At 38.1% G+C, this 14,608-nt stretch overlaps 1 long non-coding RNA gene across 1 annotated transcript in view; it reads left to right on the top strand.

The window, feature by feature from the left end:
• The first annotated feature begins 2,453 nt into the window (after window positions 1-2,453).
• Window positions 2,454-14,608, top strand: part of LOC135718156 (uncharacterized) — a 16,419-nt gene continuing 4,264 nt past the window's right edge. The window contains exons 1-3 of the long non-coding RNA XR_010520608.1: window positions 2,454-2,573; window positions 2,811-2,900; window positions 3,041-3,103. This is a non-coding gene — a long non-coding RNA (uncharacterized lncRNA). The remainder of the gene's footprint in view (window positions 2,574-2,810; window positions 2,901-3,040; window positions 3,104-14,608) is intronic.

Consider the following 14,608-nt stretch of genomic DNA (forward strand, 5'->3'; position numbering starts at 1 on the left):
ACAGTCAGCCTCTCTTACACCCAATCTCCATTCCAAACAAAGCAACTGTGTATTTGTAATATGTATACTCAATGGTCACTCGAGATTCTATTAAAGAGCTAAGCAGCTTCTTTATCAACTTATAAACTTCTATATTTATATCCTAATATAAACTATAGGTATTGTTATATGAAAACCCCAATTTTGTTATCAACTTTTTAAGTATTACAAATGAAGGACCAAGTCTTGGACATTCAAAAAACATATGAAAAACATCATGAGTATTACGGGACAGAACAATCTTATACAATTTTAAAAACTATTTTGAGGCTATAGCACAACTCTACACTGAAGATCTCCACATTTCTTGAAGATCGGAGGTTTATACTCTCTACATGATGGATGTACTTCTTCGCAAATAGAGATCTTATCCCTCCATTTAGTATTTATTTTTCCTTGCAAATGTCCAACATGCACAGATTTAACACATACATAAAAGTATTTCTTTGCCACATTATGAAAAAACAAATCCCCTTCAACAATGTAGTATAGTTTATATAACAACTCCTCAGGGGTCAGCTTCAGCTCAGGGAAGTTCTGAGATGTAAAACCATCTACCAGAGCTGAGTTTATATGTAAGGAATAATTGACGACAGACCGTTGAAGAAAATAATGCACACCCAAGGTGGTAGTGCCGTTACACTGCGGGTGTCCATTATTTTCAAATAATTCAAAGGACCGGAGTCAATTATTCCTCTTTTACCAAGGTTATCACAAACATTGCTCTGGTGCCTAATTTTAAGACATTTTAAAGGTTACCCTGCTGAAAAAACCAGCATACCAGCAAGACCAGCATATGTTGTGTTTTGGTGCTGGTTTGCTAGTGAACACCAGCAAAACCAGCATCAGCACCAGCTAAACCAGCAACAAACCAGCATTAGCACCAGCTAAACCAGCATTAGCACCAGCAGCCGCAGCTGGTCATACCAGCATATGTTGTGTTTTGGTGCTGGTATGCTGTGACCACCAGCTAAACCAGCATAGACCAGCATAATTCCCATGCTGGTCCATGCTGGTTTGATGCTGTTTTTTTCAGCAGGGTAGCCGTGCGGTTTACAGAAAAATAATCAACACCCATGGAACATTTCTCAGCCAAACAGCATTCTTAGGCCCGTGGTATAAAGGACATTATAAAACGGTTAGTTCCAATCCTTGATTCTGATTGGTCAATAGGTGTGCTTTATTTACGGCTATGTCCGCTTCACCCAACGCTTCTGTGAATCACTGCGCTCTTAGCAACACCCTTAGCAACCATCAGCATCGGTTTGTTGTTTTTATTTAATCTTTCATGCATATTACACATTGGAAGACATTTTTGATCATGGTCAGGGACTATTTTTTCTAACGGAAGGAATGCTTTTTATTGATTTAACTTCATGAAAGTTGCACTAATTTTTTTATTTACTTTAATATTGTGTGGTAACCGTTTTATAAAAGCAATAAGGTACATGAGGCAAGTGCTGTATAGTGAATAAGTAACGGCTGAAGGGCGTTGTTAGGCACGACGCGAAGCCTCTCGTACCTTGCTTACTTAATTCATGGGGCAAAGCATCCCTAATACACTTAATCATCCTACCCACAGTACTCAGAGAATTTAATTGAACATGTGAAGCAAATGATAACACAGTTCGTAATCATAAACATAAACACACGTTATCATGAAGCACAACTGTTTACTACACTTTTTTTATTTTCAGGGTGTTTACCTAGTGACTAATGAAACTGAAGTCTCACAATACATGAAATTATTTTGTATGAAATAGATTTGTCGATGTTAAAAAATAGGGTGATGTAGTGAAGTATGGGGGGTCAACAGTCATACGGGAGAAGCACCAGAATCTTTTCTTTTTTCAGATAGGTCTACATGTTTTACACGTGCACAAAAACACACCAACAAATGCGAATGGTTAGCAATATGTTATAGGCCATAACACACACACAAACAAACACACACACACGCACGCACACACACACGCACACACACGCCTATATAACTACATACATACACCACATACATATACACATGCATATATATTTGTGATTGTAACTTTTGTTGACTATTCAGAGAATGATGTGTTTTGACAAAGATCAAAATATTTCCACAGAATAATGAAAATAAAAATTCTACAAATATTTAATATTAATACTTTTATTCAACAACATCACAATTTATTCAGAGGCATATTGTTTTTTTGTTTGTGTGTGCATTTGTGTCGAATGTGTCGTAGGTCGTAAGAGTCGATTAGAGAAGTTTATTTTTATTTTTTTTAAGTATGTATATCTTGATCCACACTCCAGTCCAGTCGGTGGCGGTAATGCTCCTATAAGTTGGTTGCCAACCGCCAGTTAAACACTAAAGAAGAAGAAGAAGATGATTTGGTCACATGCTTAGAAGTTTGAATTGACAAACGGTTGTCAGATTTGCGCGGGTGTTTTCAATTCAATGCTTTTAGGTAAGCCAATCTCGGATATCATGGAGCTGCATTGTAGTTTTGGAATAAGGATGCAATGTTTCTTCTGCGTTTCGAACGAAGGTAAGAGTGTTTACAGTTCAATATAAAAAGTATGCATTTGTAACTGGTGGGAATTATTTGAATATCTTTTTCCCCTATAGTATTCTTTTCTTGAATTTACTGGTTATACTACGTTTTTTCCTGTTTTATAATTTAAATGGGTTAATGAACCTCACACAATTTTGTAAATGCTATCGTTCACAAGTAAGCGAATATAACGTTAAGTTTAAAGGAACTTTTCTTCGCGTCTTCGTTTAGGGTCGGAGCGTCATCGGTGGAACATCTCGGGGTTTCTCCATGTACGACGTGCAATCGCATTACGGTGTTTTTCTCGTGGACGTTTCTCTGGTATGCTGAGTTTTATAGTCCAAATGCATTTTATTTATTGATTTAAGTGATAACAGGATTTGATAGTGTTGGTTGTGATGAAGTGTTGTAATACGATTATGAAAATCATAATGTGCTTATAATACTCCTATTATGCTCAGTCTAGATAGTGAGAGATAAACCATTGCCCTATTGATCCACTGCTGATGTCGGTCTGTTTACAGGTATGTATGTTGTTTATTTAGTTAGTTTTATGAAAGAAAATAGATCTGGTTGACTGTTAATAAACATGTAAGTTATTATACATGGTGTTTTAAGAATCCATTTGAATGATTCTGCTGGCCCTGTGTGTGACGCACGTGGTGAGGCCTGCACATGGTGTAATGTTAGGTGCTAAATGTAGTGAATGTTTAATTTGGATGTCCCTAATGGCATTGTAATTGTTTCATTCGTATCTTAACCCTCTGGGGTCTAAGGGGTTTTTAGGGCCCTTGGGAAGTTTTGACATGCACTGACATTTGTGCTTTTTTCAGTTGCTTGAAAACATATTAATGGCAAAAGTCTCATAACACTGTGTTCATCACAAACTGGGCTACAATATCATATAATCAACATGTATGTACATGTTTGTATTTTTGAGAGAAAAATGTTTATGCGTGGTTTTTGAAAAAGCAAAATTTTTAAGTCACTGATATAACTCCACAAAACTCATTCTTAACATGTTTCCCAAGACTTTCCAAACTGGATCTAGTAGTCTAGAGTTTTTTTCTTCAAAATGATGTGAAAATCATATGGCCTACTCAATCACATAAAGCAAGATATTGATTCACAATTTCTAAGACACTTTTGCTTGGGAAAGGCTGTATGCATGGAGGCGGGAAAGCTCCTGAATAATCAGTGATTGACAGCTCAGAGACAAAAGAGTTGAATAATGAGCCACTAATGAGCCTTGTGTGGATGTTCAACAGGAATAACTTTCTCTGTAGTAAAACCATGATAAGGTTTACTTTTCAATATAATGTAAATACACACACACACACACACACACACACACACACATTATATATATTTATATATATTTCTATTGAAATATTTTCTATTAATTTCACAAGTATAAGTTACCTTTTAAAAACCATAGTAGCTTAATCATGGTAAAGATACTGTTTGGCCATCTTAACATGAACACACTTCAACCCAGGGTTAGTGTTTGGTTGGCCAGCGAGAGGTTTACTTTTGTGCAGTAAAAAGCTCAAAAGAACAACTGCCTATCGTTGTCTGGACTCTTATTTGTGTATTTGTAATCATTATAGTAGAAACACAACAAGGGACACGCGTGGGAAACGTATCAATGTTTGTTTACAACCGCCGCCATTACCTCACGTGTTGATCATGAAAGCAGTGAATGTGTGCACACGCGAGTGATCCTGTGTTTAATAAACTTGCTGTGCGGAGATATGCGCTTAGACGCAACTAAATAAGGATTGTACTGTTTGGAATCGCGCATTATATAAGAATACCAAAAAGCGCGTCGAGTTTCCTGACTCGCGTGTTTGTGTATGTGTGTTCCAATCGCGTGAACTGTTTGACGGAAGAACAAAGAAAACACTCGCGTCTGGAGATACTGACACACATACGCAAGGAAATAAGGATTTATGTCATGTTTGGTGCAATCGGATGGAACAACAAGGAATGGAGAGACTGGATTGTGGATTGCATATCCATTGACTGCAGGAGGCACGAGTCATGCATATGGATGTTTCTGCTCATTCACTTCAAAGGCGCGGGGGTGTGGCGATCCGATCTCATTACAGATAATGAGGTAACTGGCGAAATACGGTACTTCTCCTCCTTCTCATACAGTTTACACCGAATGACAATATCTGTTTTCAATTTCACTTATATCATTTAAAAGGAGACATTCCAAGCATTATGTAGACATTTATCTTTTGTTTCTACACCAAGTATTCGTTAAGTTACAGTTTATTTTTCTGACGCGTTTCTGAAAGGACTTCACTGAGGGAGAGAGAACAGAACGTGCATCATGTTTATTTTCTTAATTTTGCGAAAAGCACAAATTCTGTTTTTATTGGGAGTGGACAGAAAAAAACTAGACACTTTAACGTTTGAAATGATGTATAAATCATATCTGTATGTCAAAAATCAGCAGAGTAATTTAAGTCTCTTTGCGGAGTGATTGAAAAATAAAGAGTTTGCGGCGCCCGCGCCACCGTCGACCCCAGAGTGTTAAATCATAGAAATTTAAACTAATAAAATTTTTTGTAATCGAGTGTGTATATATAATGTAATTATATAACATTACTAATAATACACTATTAGAGTGCATTAAATTAGAGCTCTGGTCAATTTTAACATTTAGCTCTGCTGTTTTTAAATTTGGAGTGCTTTCAGTATCGAGAACAATGAAAACAATCGTTGTTGCCTAGCTTGCACCTTGTTATCCTCTTTTAAAATTTGCACCCAGTTAACTAAACGAGCCCTGTTATGTTCGTTTAGCCTCTAATGGTGCTTTCCCATTGCATAGTACCCCACGGTTTGGTTTAGTTTGGGTCAGCTTACTTTGGGAGCTTTTCCATTGGGTGCAGTACGTAATACCCAATACTTTTTTCATACCACCTCGGTTGGGATTCCAAGCGACTCGAGCTGATACCAAACGTGATGCGAAAACACTGAGTGCGTTTACATGCACAGTCTTATGCCGATTATGCTTAATAAACTGATAACACGTGGGGTCATGTAAACGCGTAAAACGGTTTTCTTTAATCGGGGAAAGCCCATAAACGGCGTAAGCAAAAACCGATCGGCACAGGTAGTTTTTTGCTCATTACGCCGATTTCGCATGGCATGTAAACACCTTAACCGGCTTTCTCACGGTTTTGTCCATGTGCGAAAGATAAACGTCACACGCGGAAGTTTTTTCCCAGACTTCCAGTTTGTGGCGAAACATTTGCGACGAGCACGTCAGCATTATGTGGCGGTTTCCCGGACCAGGATTAGCTTAATCCAGGACTAGGCCTTAGTTTAATTGGGAAATATAACTAGTTTTAACAAACATGCCTTACTTAAAACATTACCTGTGTGCATTTTGAGGCAAAACACATGGCACTGATGTATTTTAAGATATGTCAGTTCAAGTTGTTTTCAGTTTGGACAGCTCTTAAAAATGTTTTAGTCTAGGACTAGTCTAATCCCTGTCCGGGAAACCGCCCCCATATATGCTTAAATGAGGCTCAGCGGAGCGTTGTCTACTGACGCCGCGGGTGTTTGAACAGAAACTGTTATGTTTGACTGGTATGTGAGACAGAGGTAGTGATAAACGCGATGTGCAAACAGCTATTTGTGGTGGCCAATTTTAATTTTGTGGCAGACTGATAAATAAATGTATGGGAATGTACAACGACGCTCTCACGTGTATGATGTCACAGCAGCAGGCAGAGCAAATATAACGACACGCCTATAATCCCTCCGACTGTGAAGTGATACTAAAATCAATGGAAAAGCTAACCACGACGAGGTGAGGTGAGCTGACCCAAACTAAACTAAACCGTGGGGTACTATGCAAAGGAAAAGCGCCATAATACCCTTGAAATGTTATCACAAGTGCTCAGCAATGTTAAATGTTTTCTTCTGAGTGAACATTGTTAATCTGACTGCAGTGTGAAAGGTATGCATTAAAGGAATAGTCTACTAATTTTCAATATTAAAATATGTTATTACCTTAACTAAGAAGAGTTGATACATCCCTCTATCATCTGTGTGCGTGCACGTAAGCGCTGGAGCGCGCTGCTACACTTCGATAACATTTAGCTTAGCCCCATTCATTCAATGGTACCACTCAGAGATAAAGTTAGAAGTGACCAAACACATCAACGTTTTTCCTATTTAAGACGAGTAGTTATACGAGCAAGTTTGGTGGTACAAAATAAAACGTAGCGCTTTTCTAAGCGGATTTAAAAGAGGAACTATATTGTATGGCGGAACAGCACTTTTGGGAGTACTCCCAAAAGCGCTACGTTTTATTTTGAACCACCAAACTTGCTCGTATGACTACTCGTCTTAAATAGGAAAAACGTTGATGTGTTTGGTCACTTCTAACTTTATCTCTGAGTGGTACCATTGAATGAATGGGGCTAAGCTAAATGTTATCGAAGTGTAGCAGCGCGCTCCAGCGCTTACGTGCACGCACAAAGATGATAGAGGGATGTATCAACTCTTCTTAGTTAAGGTAATAACATATTTTAATATTGAAAATGAGTAGACTATTCCTCTAAAGTGATATTAATTTAGCCAGCTTATGCAAAGTTCAGACTGCACGATTTTACCCCTGATTTTGTCTTGCGGAAATGTTTTGAGAAATCGCCGACAAATGCCTGAAGTCCTAGGCAAATCAGTGCTCGTGCACACGAGTGACAATCACACAGTGTGAATGATCAAAAACGCACTCTAGAATCATTGAGTCAAAATCATGCCGTGTGAAACGTGTTTTGACTGAAAAAACATTGGGGATGACCTACAGCCAATGAGAGAGCAACATGTAGAGCAGCTGGAAGTTCAGGGAGGAGTTATAAAGGTACACCCAATAATATCAGCAAGCATGGATTTGGTTAAGAAAAGGGCTTCTTTTTGCTACAAATAAGCACACATGCAATTTGTATGGCAAGCTTCTTGCGGGCTACCATTTTTAATAATAATCCACAGTGTCACGTGAAAACTCTAATCTTGCACGCGCGACCTCGCATTGTTTCCTAGACATAGTTTGCGGACCGGGACAAAGTTTTCGGTGATTCTTCCTATGGTAAAGTCATGCAGTGTTAAACCCCCTGTCACCATCAGGGACTGAACCCTACCCCAGATAGTCATGCTGTATGAAAAGATCTGTGACCCGACTACTTTGAAAATTGTGCAGTCTAAACTCTGCATTACATACCTGTGTTTACTTCCTGTTTTTCAGTGAAGTCCACATTTATCGATTGTCGAACTCATATGATATAATTAGGGCTGCACGATTACAGGAAAAATTATGATCACGATTGTTGTGCTCAAACTTTTGATCACGATTAAAAATTACGATCATTCTTTTAGTGAATAACTTCTATTTGCTTCAGTATTTTTAGTACACTTTACAGCCATGTTTATAATATTATATACATTTTATAGGCCTATATTATAAAATATTTTATTGTTTTGTAATATCCACAGCTCACATTCTTTTAGATCTTTTTAAAACATTAAAAATAATTCCGCAAAATTCCACATAGATCCGTTCGATCCGTTATTGTTGTCTGTGTCGTGGATTTTTTTATGGTTGCGGCTTTTGTCTTCAGCTTTTGAAACTTTTGATATTTCACGTTTGGACGGAACAGGAGCACAGTTTGCACAAGACTCGTAACTAATCTGATCCATATCACTTTCCTCAAATCCGAAATAACCAAACAATGGAGTAAGCCTATATGACCCTTTTTGGGAATTAAACATACATATTTCTGCACTTTCTTCTTGTTGCTCTGCCATTATTTTCGTTGAAGGTGAAAGACTGTAAATCTTGTGATGCTAACTGCGCTTGTACAAAAAACACATTAATCGCGATGATTGTCATTAATTAATCGTGGGGCACGCATATCGTTATCATGATAAAAATACGATTAATCGTGCAGCCCTAGATATAATATTCAAAAACGTATTTTTATTCCACAAAAAAGGATTTGCCGTGGTTATGTCTATAGTAATGACTGTGTAGCAAGTAAAATAGGCCATAACTTATGGACATAACCACGGCAAAATGTTTTTTTTGTGTGTATTGCGTGAGTTTGACAATCAAATCACTTTTATGCATATTTTTCACATCTACTACAGTCAGATTCACTGTGTTCATGCAGATAAATAACAGTAACACCTCGTGTTTAATCCAACTGCTGCTAAAATCCTGATTTATAAACGTGACATCGTCTGACAAAATCACCATACATTTACATTGAAGCCTTACTGCTGTTGCTCTTGTCACGACCGGCTCACGCCGTGACAAATGAGGGAGCCAACGAAAACAATTTCTTTGCAAATGATATTTATTTACAAAATAAACTTCAAAAAAACATTTTAAACAAGGATAAATCCCTAAGGAAAATATAATCTTTTAAAATAAAACTACAAAATTAACGCATGCACAAATATCCAAAATAACTAAATTAATACATACCAAGATAAACAAACATAGAACCCAAAAATTAACCAAAGGCCAAAAGGGGTAACGTAACAATGAGCACCGCAATACAACATCACACAGATTTTAATAGTGATCAACAGGTGTTACAAATTACAATAACAATGAAGACCCATCCCACTGCTAAAGTAGGATGAAGCCAAGGGCATGTCACTAGTGATGGGAAGTCCGACTCTTTTTTGTGAATCAGTTCTTTCGGACAGTTCGTTTCAAAGAACTGGTTCAAAAAACCGATTCACCAGTTCTTTAACGTACTTTACGTAATGACGTCTTTCGCATCTAATTCTATCATTCAGGAGGGTAAAATACATTAAAAAAATAAAAAAATTCCAACTAAAGCACATTCAAAAACTTTTAACAGAAATCATGATCAAGCTCATAACAACTTAAAATATTATATAATAACTGTTCCATGCATATTTCGCGTAAGTTTTATGGTAAAATTAAATAAACTTACTTTATGTCTGTCAATCATCTTAGTTCATGTAGGCTATAGTATTAGCACAGCAACGCACTGGTGTCCGTACTGTTTGGCTCACGCTAGCTCAGTATCCACAGTTCTTTGATTAGTTCTTTGGACGCGTCCGATAGAAACTGTTCTCAAATCAGTGAACTGGTGACTCCATAAATGCAGCAACATGTTCCTGACTCGAGAGCCGCTGTATCGTGCTTTTCAGTAACACATGCGCAGTATTAACGGCTCATTAAGTCGGACGCGTCCGATAGAAACCGTTCTTTATTCAGGTATTCATTTTATATGTGACTCTGGAATACCAGTATGTTTGTTGCGCATGCTCAGTATCAACAAAATTCACCATGTCTCGGTTCAGTCAGTGATACTGTTGGGGAGAGCTTGTACGAGTTAAAATACTGATTACTCTCTCTTAATTAGAATCGGAATGACTGTCGAGCACATCTGAAAGTGAGTAACTTGTGGATCATTGCTGTCTCGAGACACATACTTTTTAAACGATTCAGTCCGATTAGGTGTACTGATTCAAGTCGTTCACTGAAAAGAACCAGTTCAAAAGAACGATTCGTTCACGAACTGGACATCACTACATGTCACACTCTTCTCATCAATGTCTTATGAGGCCTTTTTAATTTTAAATGAGTTTTATTTGCGCAGACAATTCGGTGCAAATTCTGAAATATGAAAGAATACACTGTAGGTTAACTGTTACACAAAGTACTACAAAACACGTGCGCAGGCATACCGCATTATAGAGATGGAAGAAAATGGGTGTGTTTGTGGGAAACACTAATGCTAACCTTTTCGTCAAGTCATGATAAACTCGATCAGCCATCTTCTATGTCAGTAAAATCTGTGACTGTTGACGTTTACGAAAAATAGAAAGTATACGGAGGAACTAACATTGAAAACACCGCCACCTTCACTGTTATGTGTGAGAGAGGTGCACGCGCTGCATGCAACATTAGAGAAAGGAATTGGGGAGGCACGCTGGCAACAATGGATTAAGACGTTTTTAAACAGTAAAATGTAAATGGCAATCATGAAAAATCTATTTGTGGCAGCCAATCTATAAATGTATTCATTTTTTGGTGATCTAACCCTTTAAAGGATTTGTTTTCCCTCAAAAAGAAAATGTATTAATAGTTTACTCACCCCAATGCCATCCAAGATATTGATGTATTTCTTTCCTCAGTGAAAGAGAAGTTTTTGAGGAAAACATTTCTGGACTTTTCTTCACAGAATGGAGTTCAGTGGAACCCAACTTTTTTCAGTTCAAATCAATGCAGTTTCAAAGGTCTTTGAAGTGCTTTAACGAGTTCAGCACGATACCTGCTGAGGACAAGAGGGATTCTAGCGAAATGATCGGTCGGGGTTAGTACCCATATATGGAAGTTCTGTTTGTGAACAGTGGGGCGGTATTTCCGCATGCGCCATTGAGCGTGATGACATAGTTCCCGGCTTGAACTCAATATGAACTATTGTATATTAAGTATATACATTTGTTTTTTTTAAATAAAATAACGGATTGTTTCAATGGAAACTCCCTTCGTCCTCAGCTAGTATTGTGCAGAGTAGGGCTGTTCCAAATACAATTTTTTGAGCTTCGAAGCTCTAGTAGAAATCAAATCGAATATTCGAAGCTTCGGAAGGAGGGGCTGAACATATTTTTCTCTTTAATAAAGGCAGGAATCTGTGTGTGTGTCTACAGTTTTATTATGTGGCGCATGTGTTGCTGCGGACCCAAGGGAGTGTAGTGCCTTTATTTCGTGCAATATGGACATGTGACACGTTTAGAATTAATAAACTTTAAAAATACTACAGAACAGTGCAAGCCAGAAGCGGCGTGCCTCACGCGTCTTGCGAGAACAGCATTGGTGAAACGAAACACAAGAGCAATACTTTTAATAAGGTAGCCTAACATTTTTCTAACAAACAAACATTCCCGTATCATAAATTAGCAGCACAGTAATTACTGACAACTAGGGCTGGGCGGTATGACGGTATATTCCGTTACCGCGGAATAAAATGTCAGACGTAACAGATTTTTCTATTCCGCGGAATGCAAATAAGTGGGCGTGGCCAACTCTGCCCTCAAGCATGTTAGACTGAGTGTGACGGAGAAACATGTAAAATAGTTCACTTATAAAAAATGAACGAGTTATTTGTGTAATTTTTATAATAAGTGCCAGTGAATCCACCGCGGGTCACGCAGCGAGAATTGCCTGCTCGCTCTCTCGCGCGCGTGCTCTCTCTCTCTCCTCATGCAGCAGCCGGCCGGTCTCTCACGTGCAGAGGTCTCTCTAGGAAAACGCAAGGAGCTGCGACGCCAAATAAAGAGTTCTTCTTGCACATAATGCTAATAGTTGTAAAGTTTTCTGAAATTTAAGCAAGCTAAGACAAAACTCGCGTTTATATCAGTGACACGTGCGCTGCTGAAACAATGTAGTTTGACGCGCCATTATACAAACATATTTGATCGGAAAGACGAGAAAGAGATGCAAATGTTAAGGTCTAATATGAAGTAAAGAAAAGGGCGTCAAGACCTTAAAACAAACTTTATGATCATCACATCATAGCACCTGTCACATTTATAATATCTAGAGCTTCTTCTCTCATATACAGGTATTTATCCAGAGTAGGTTTTTGCATATATTTATACCTGTTCATTTTACATATTGCATATGTTTAATGTAATGTATGCATTAATAAAAAAATACAATGAAGCCATACTTTAGCTTCAATAGTCTATAAAATTAAGAACTCAATTAAAAACAAGATTCTGTCTAATCAAGACTTATCTGTTGTTATCTTCTGGGCATTTTCACTTTAACATTATTAACTTTAAATTGCTCATTTTAAAACTGTGGTGAGCATTTAGTTAAAAGCTATAGTGAGTGGTGTATTTGTGTACATTTTTATCATCAAAAAACAATATAAACTGAAAAACATGTATACCGTGAAATATTCCGTTCCGTGAAATAAAATGACTCATTCCGTGAAATAGATTTTTGGTCATTCCGCCCACCCCTACTGACAACGTAAAGGGTACATCATTTAAATGACAAAATAACGAAGTTCAAGAAAAACTAATAAAACTGTAGCATACTTTCAAAATCAGGTTTATTTATAACACTTACACCATCCAATATGTTTTTTCATCAGTAGAACAATAAAGAAGATATTTTGCAGAAACCCCAGTGCTCCGTCATTAGTGATGTTACGTTCGTGAACGAATCGTTCTTTTTGAACGAATCTTTTATGTGAACGAATCGTTCTCGTTCACGCCATCCATTGACTCATATTTCTCATTCACTAAAAATCTCGTATTACAAAAATGTATACCACTAAGTAATCTTGTACTCATCTTTCATACAAATATGGGTTCAAATGTATTACAAGTGTTTCCTAAATACATTTTAAAATTACATTTTGGCCTTATTTCATATTAATGTACTAAAGAAATAAAAAAAGGCTTGTAGGATGAATTAATAGAGGTGTACGACTTCACGAGGCACTGCAAGAAACGACAAGTGGATGGCGTCAGAGTAACGCGAGTGTGATTTGAAATCAGCCTCCTTCGCAAGGTTTCTCGTGGTACAATGACGCTGGTGGCGCTGCGTGAAGTTGAGCACACTTAAAAAGCAGCTGAACTCGATAGAACTGCCCTGCGTATGCCTGCACCTCGTCCATTAATTGTATATTAGCAGGACAATTTATCTCCTACTTCTCAGCGTGAGAAATACAAGGTGTGGCGTGTGAGTGTGTGAACTGACTGAAATGCGTGTCTCATGGTGAATGCGTGAGACTTGAGAGCCCTGATTAGATGTATTTCCACTCACATACCCAACAACTGCTGAACAACGCCGACGCACAGTCCTCGTCTTTTCCACCACTCTCTCGCCTGTACTACTGTAACTGACTGGAAAACTGATGTTTTGCCAAACTTGTGATCTTAAAGAGGCCGGCGGAGCGTCTAACTCTTGTGGAACACCACCACTTGCCATACTCGCTGTCGCTGCTCACTCACTGACTGGACCAGCGTCGACTTGACAAAAAACTGCAGAGTGCCAGAATGTAGACGGGCTCTGATAGAGCGCATACATAGGCGGAGCTCGGCACCAATCAGAGCTAAAGTGGGGCTACAGATTAGCTGTCCATAAAGAACCTGCGTGTCTAACAGTAGTTCCGCATTACATTAATTATTTTGCACGCAAGTTTTTTTTCATACCGTGTATTCTCCATTTAAATTCATGCATCGAACCGTTACCCCATACCGATTCGGTTCGAAACAAATACATGTACCGTTCCACCCCTAATATACATATATTCGAATCTCAAATTTGAAAATAGAATGTCAACACACGGAACAAATATTCAAATATTCTGGTCCAGCCCTACAGATGACTCATGAACATGGAGAATATATCAGGTTAATTGACCGTTCGCAAAAACACGATCCCCTTAGTTACTGTCGCTATGTCCGACAAGATACACCGCTCTTATGCCCCACCATGTTCTCACGCAGTGAAAAATATATTGCGGAGCACAGAGGGCACTGACAACGTGCTGACAAACAGGACAGTCCAGGTTACATTTGATATTAAACAAAGTGTCACCTATATCTTCCTTTTAGTTAATTTATAGCATCAAATAAACATGAATGATCATAAGAAGGAATGTTGTTTTAACCGCAGAAAGGCGTCAGTACACTCCGCTTTTCAAGTTCAAATCCTCCCATATTAATCTACTAACTCTCCTGACTGCATTGAATGGTGAAGAAGTATGATTGGTCAGATCACCTGTCAATCAAGCTCCCTGTGAAGAGTGATTCGTTTTAAACGATGGAGATGTGTAGTCTTAAGAAGGGTGGGGGTCGTTCGGTGATAGCGGTGAAAGCACATTTACTGCTAGTTGTCTTAAAATGCCCATCTTATGACTGCTTTTCCATAAGTTAAATAGGTGTATGAGTTCCATAAAGTATGTTTCTCGAAATAGCTTGTAGGAAAAGATTGTTACCCA

Source organism: Paramisgurnus dabryanus, chromosome 10 (genome assembly GCF_030506205.2).
Source record: "Paramisgurnus dabryanus chromosome 10, PD_genome_1.1, whole genome shotgun sequence".
NCBI classification, from domain to species: Eukaryota; Metazoa; Chordata; class Actinopteri; order Cypriniformes; family Cobitidae; genus Paramisgurnus; species Paramisgurnus dabryanus.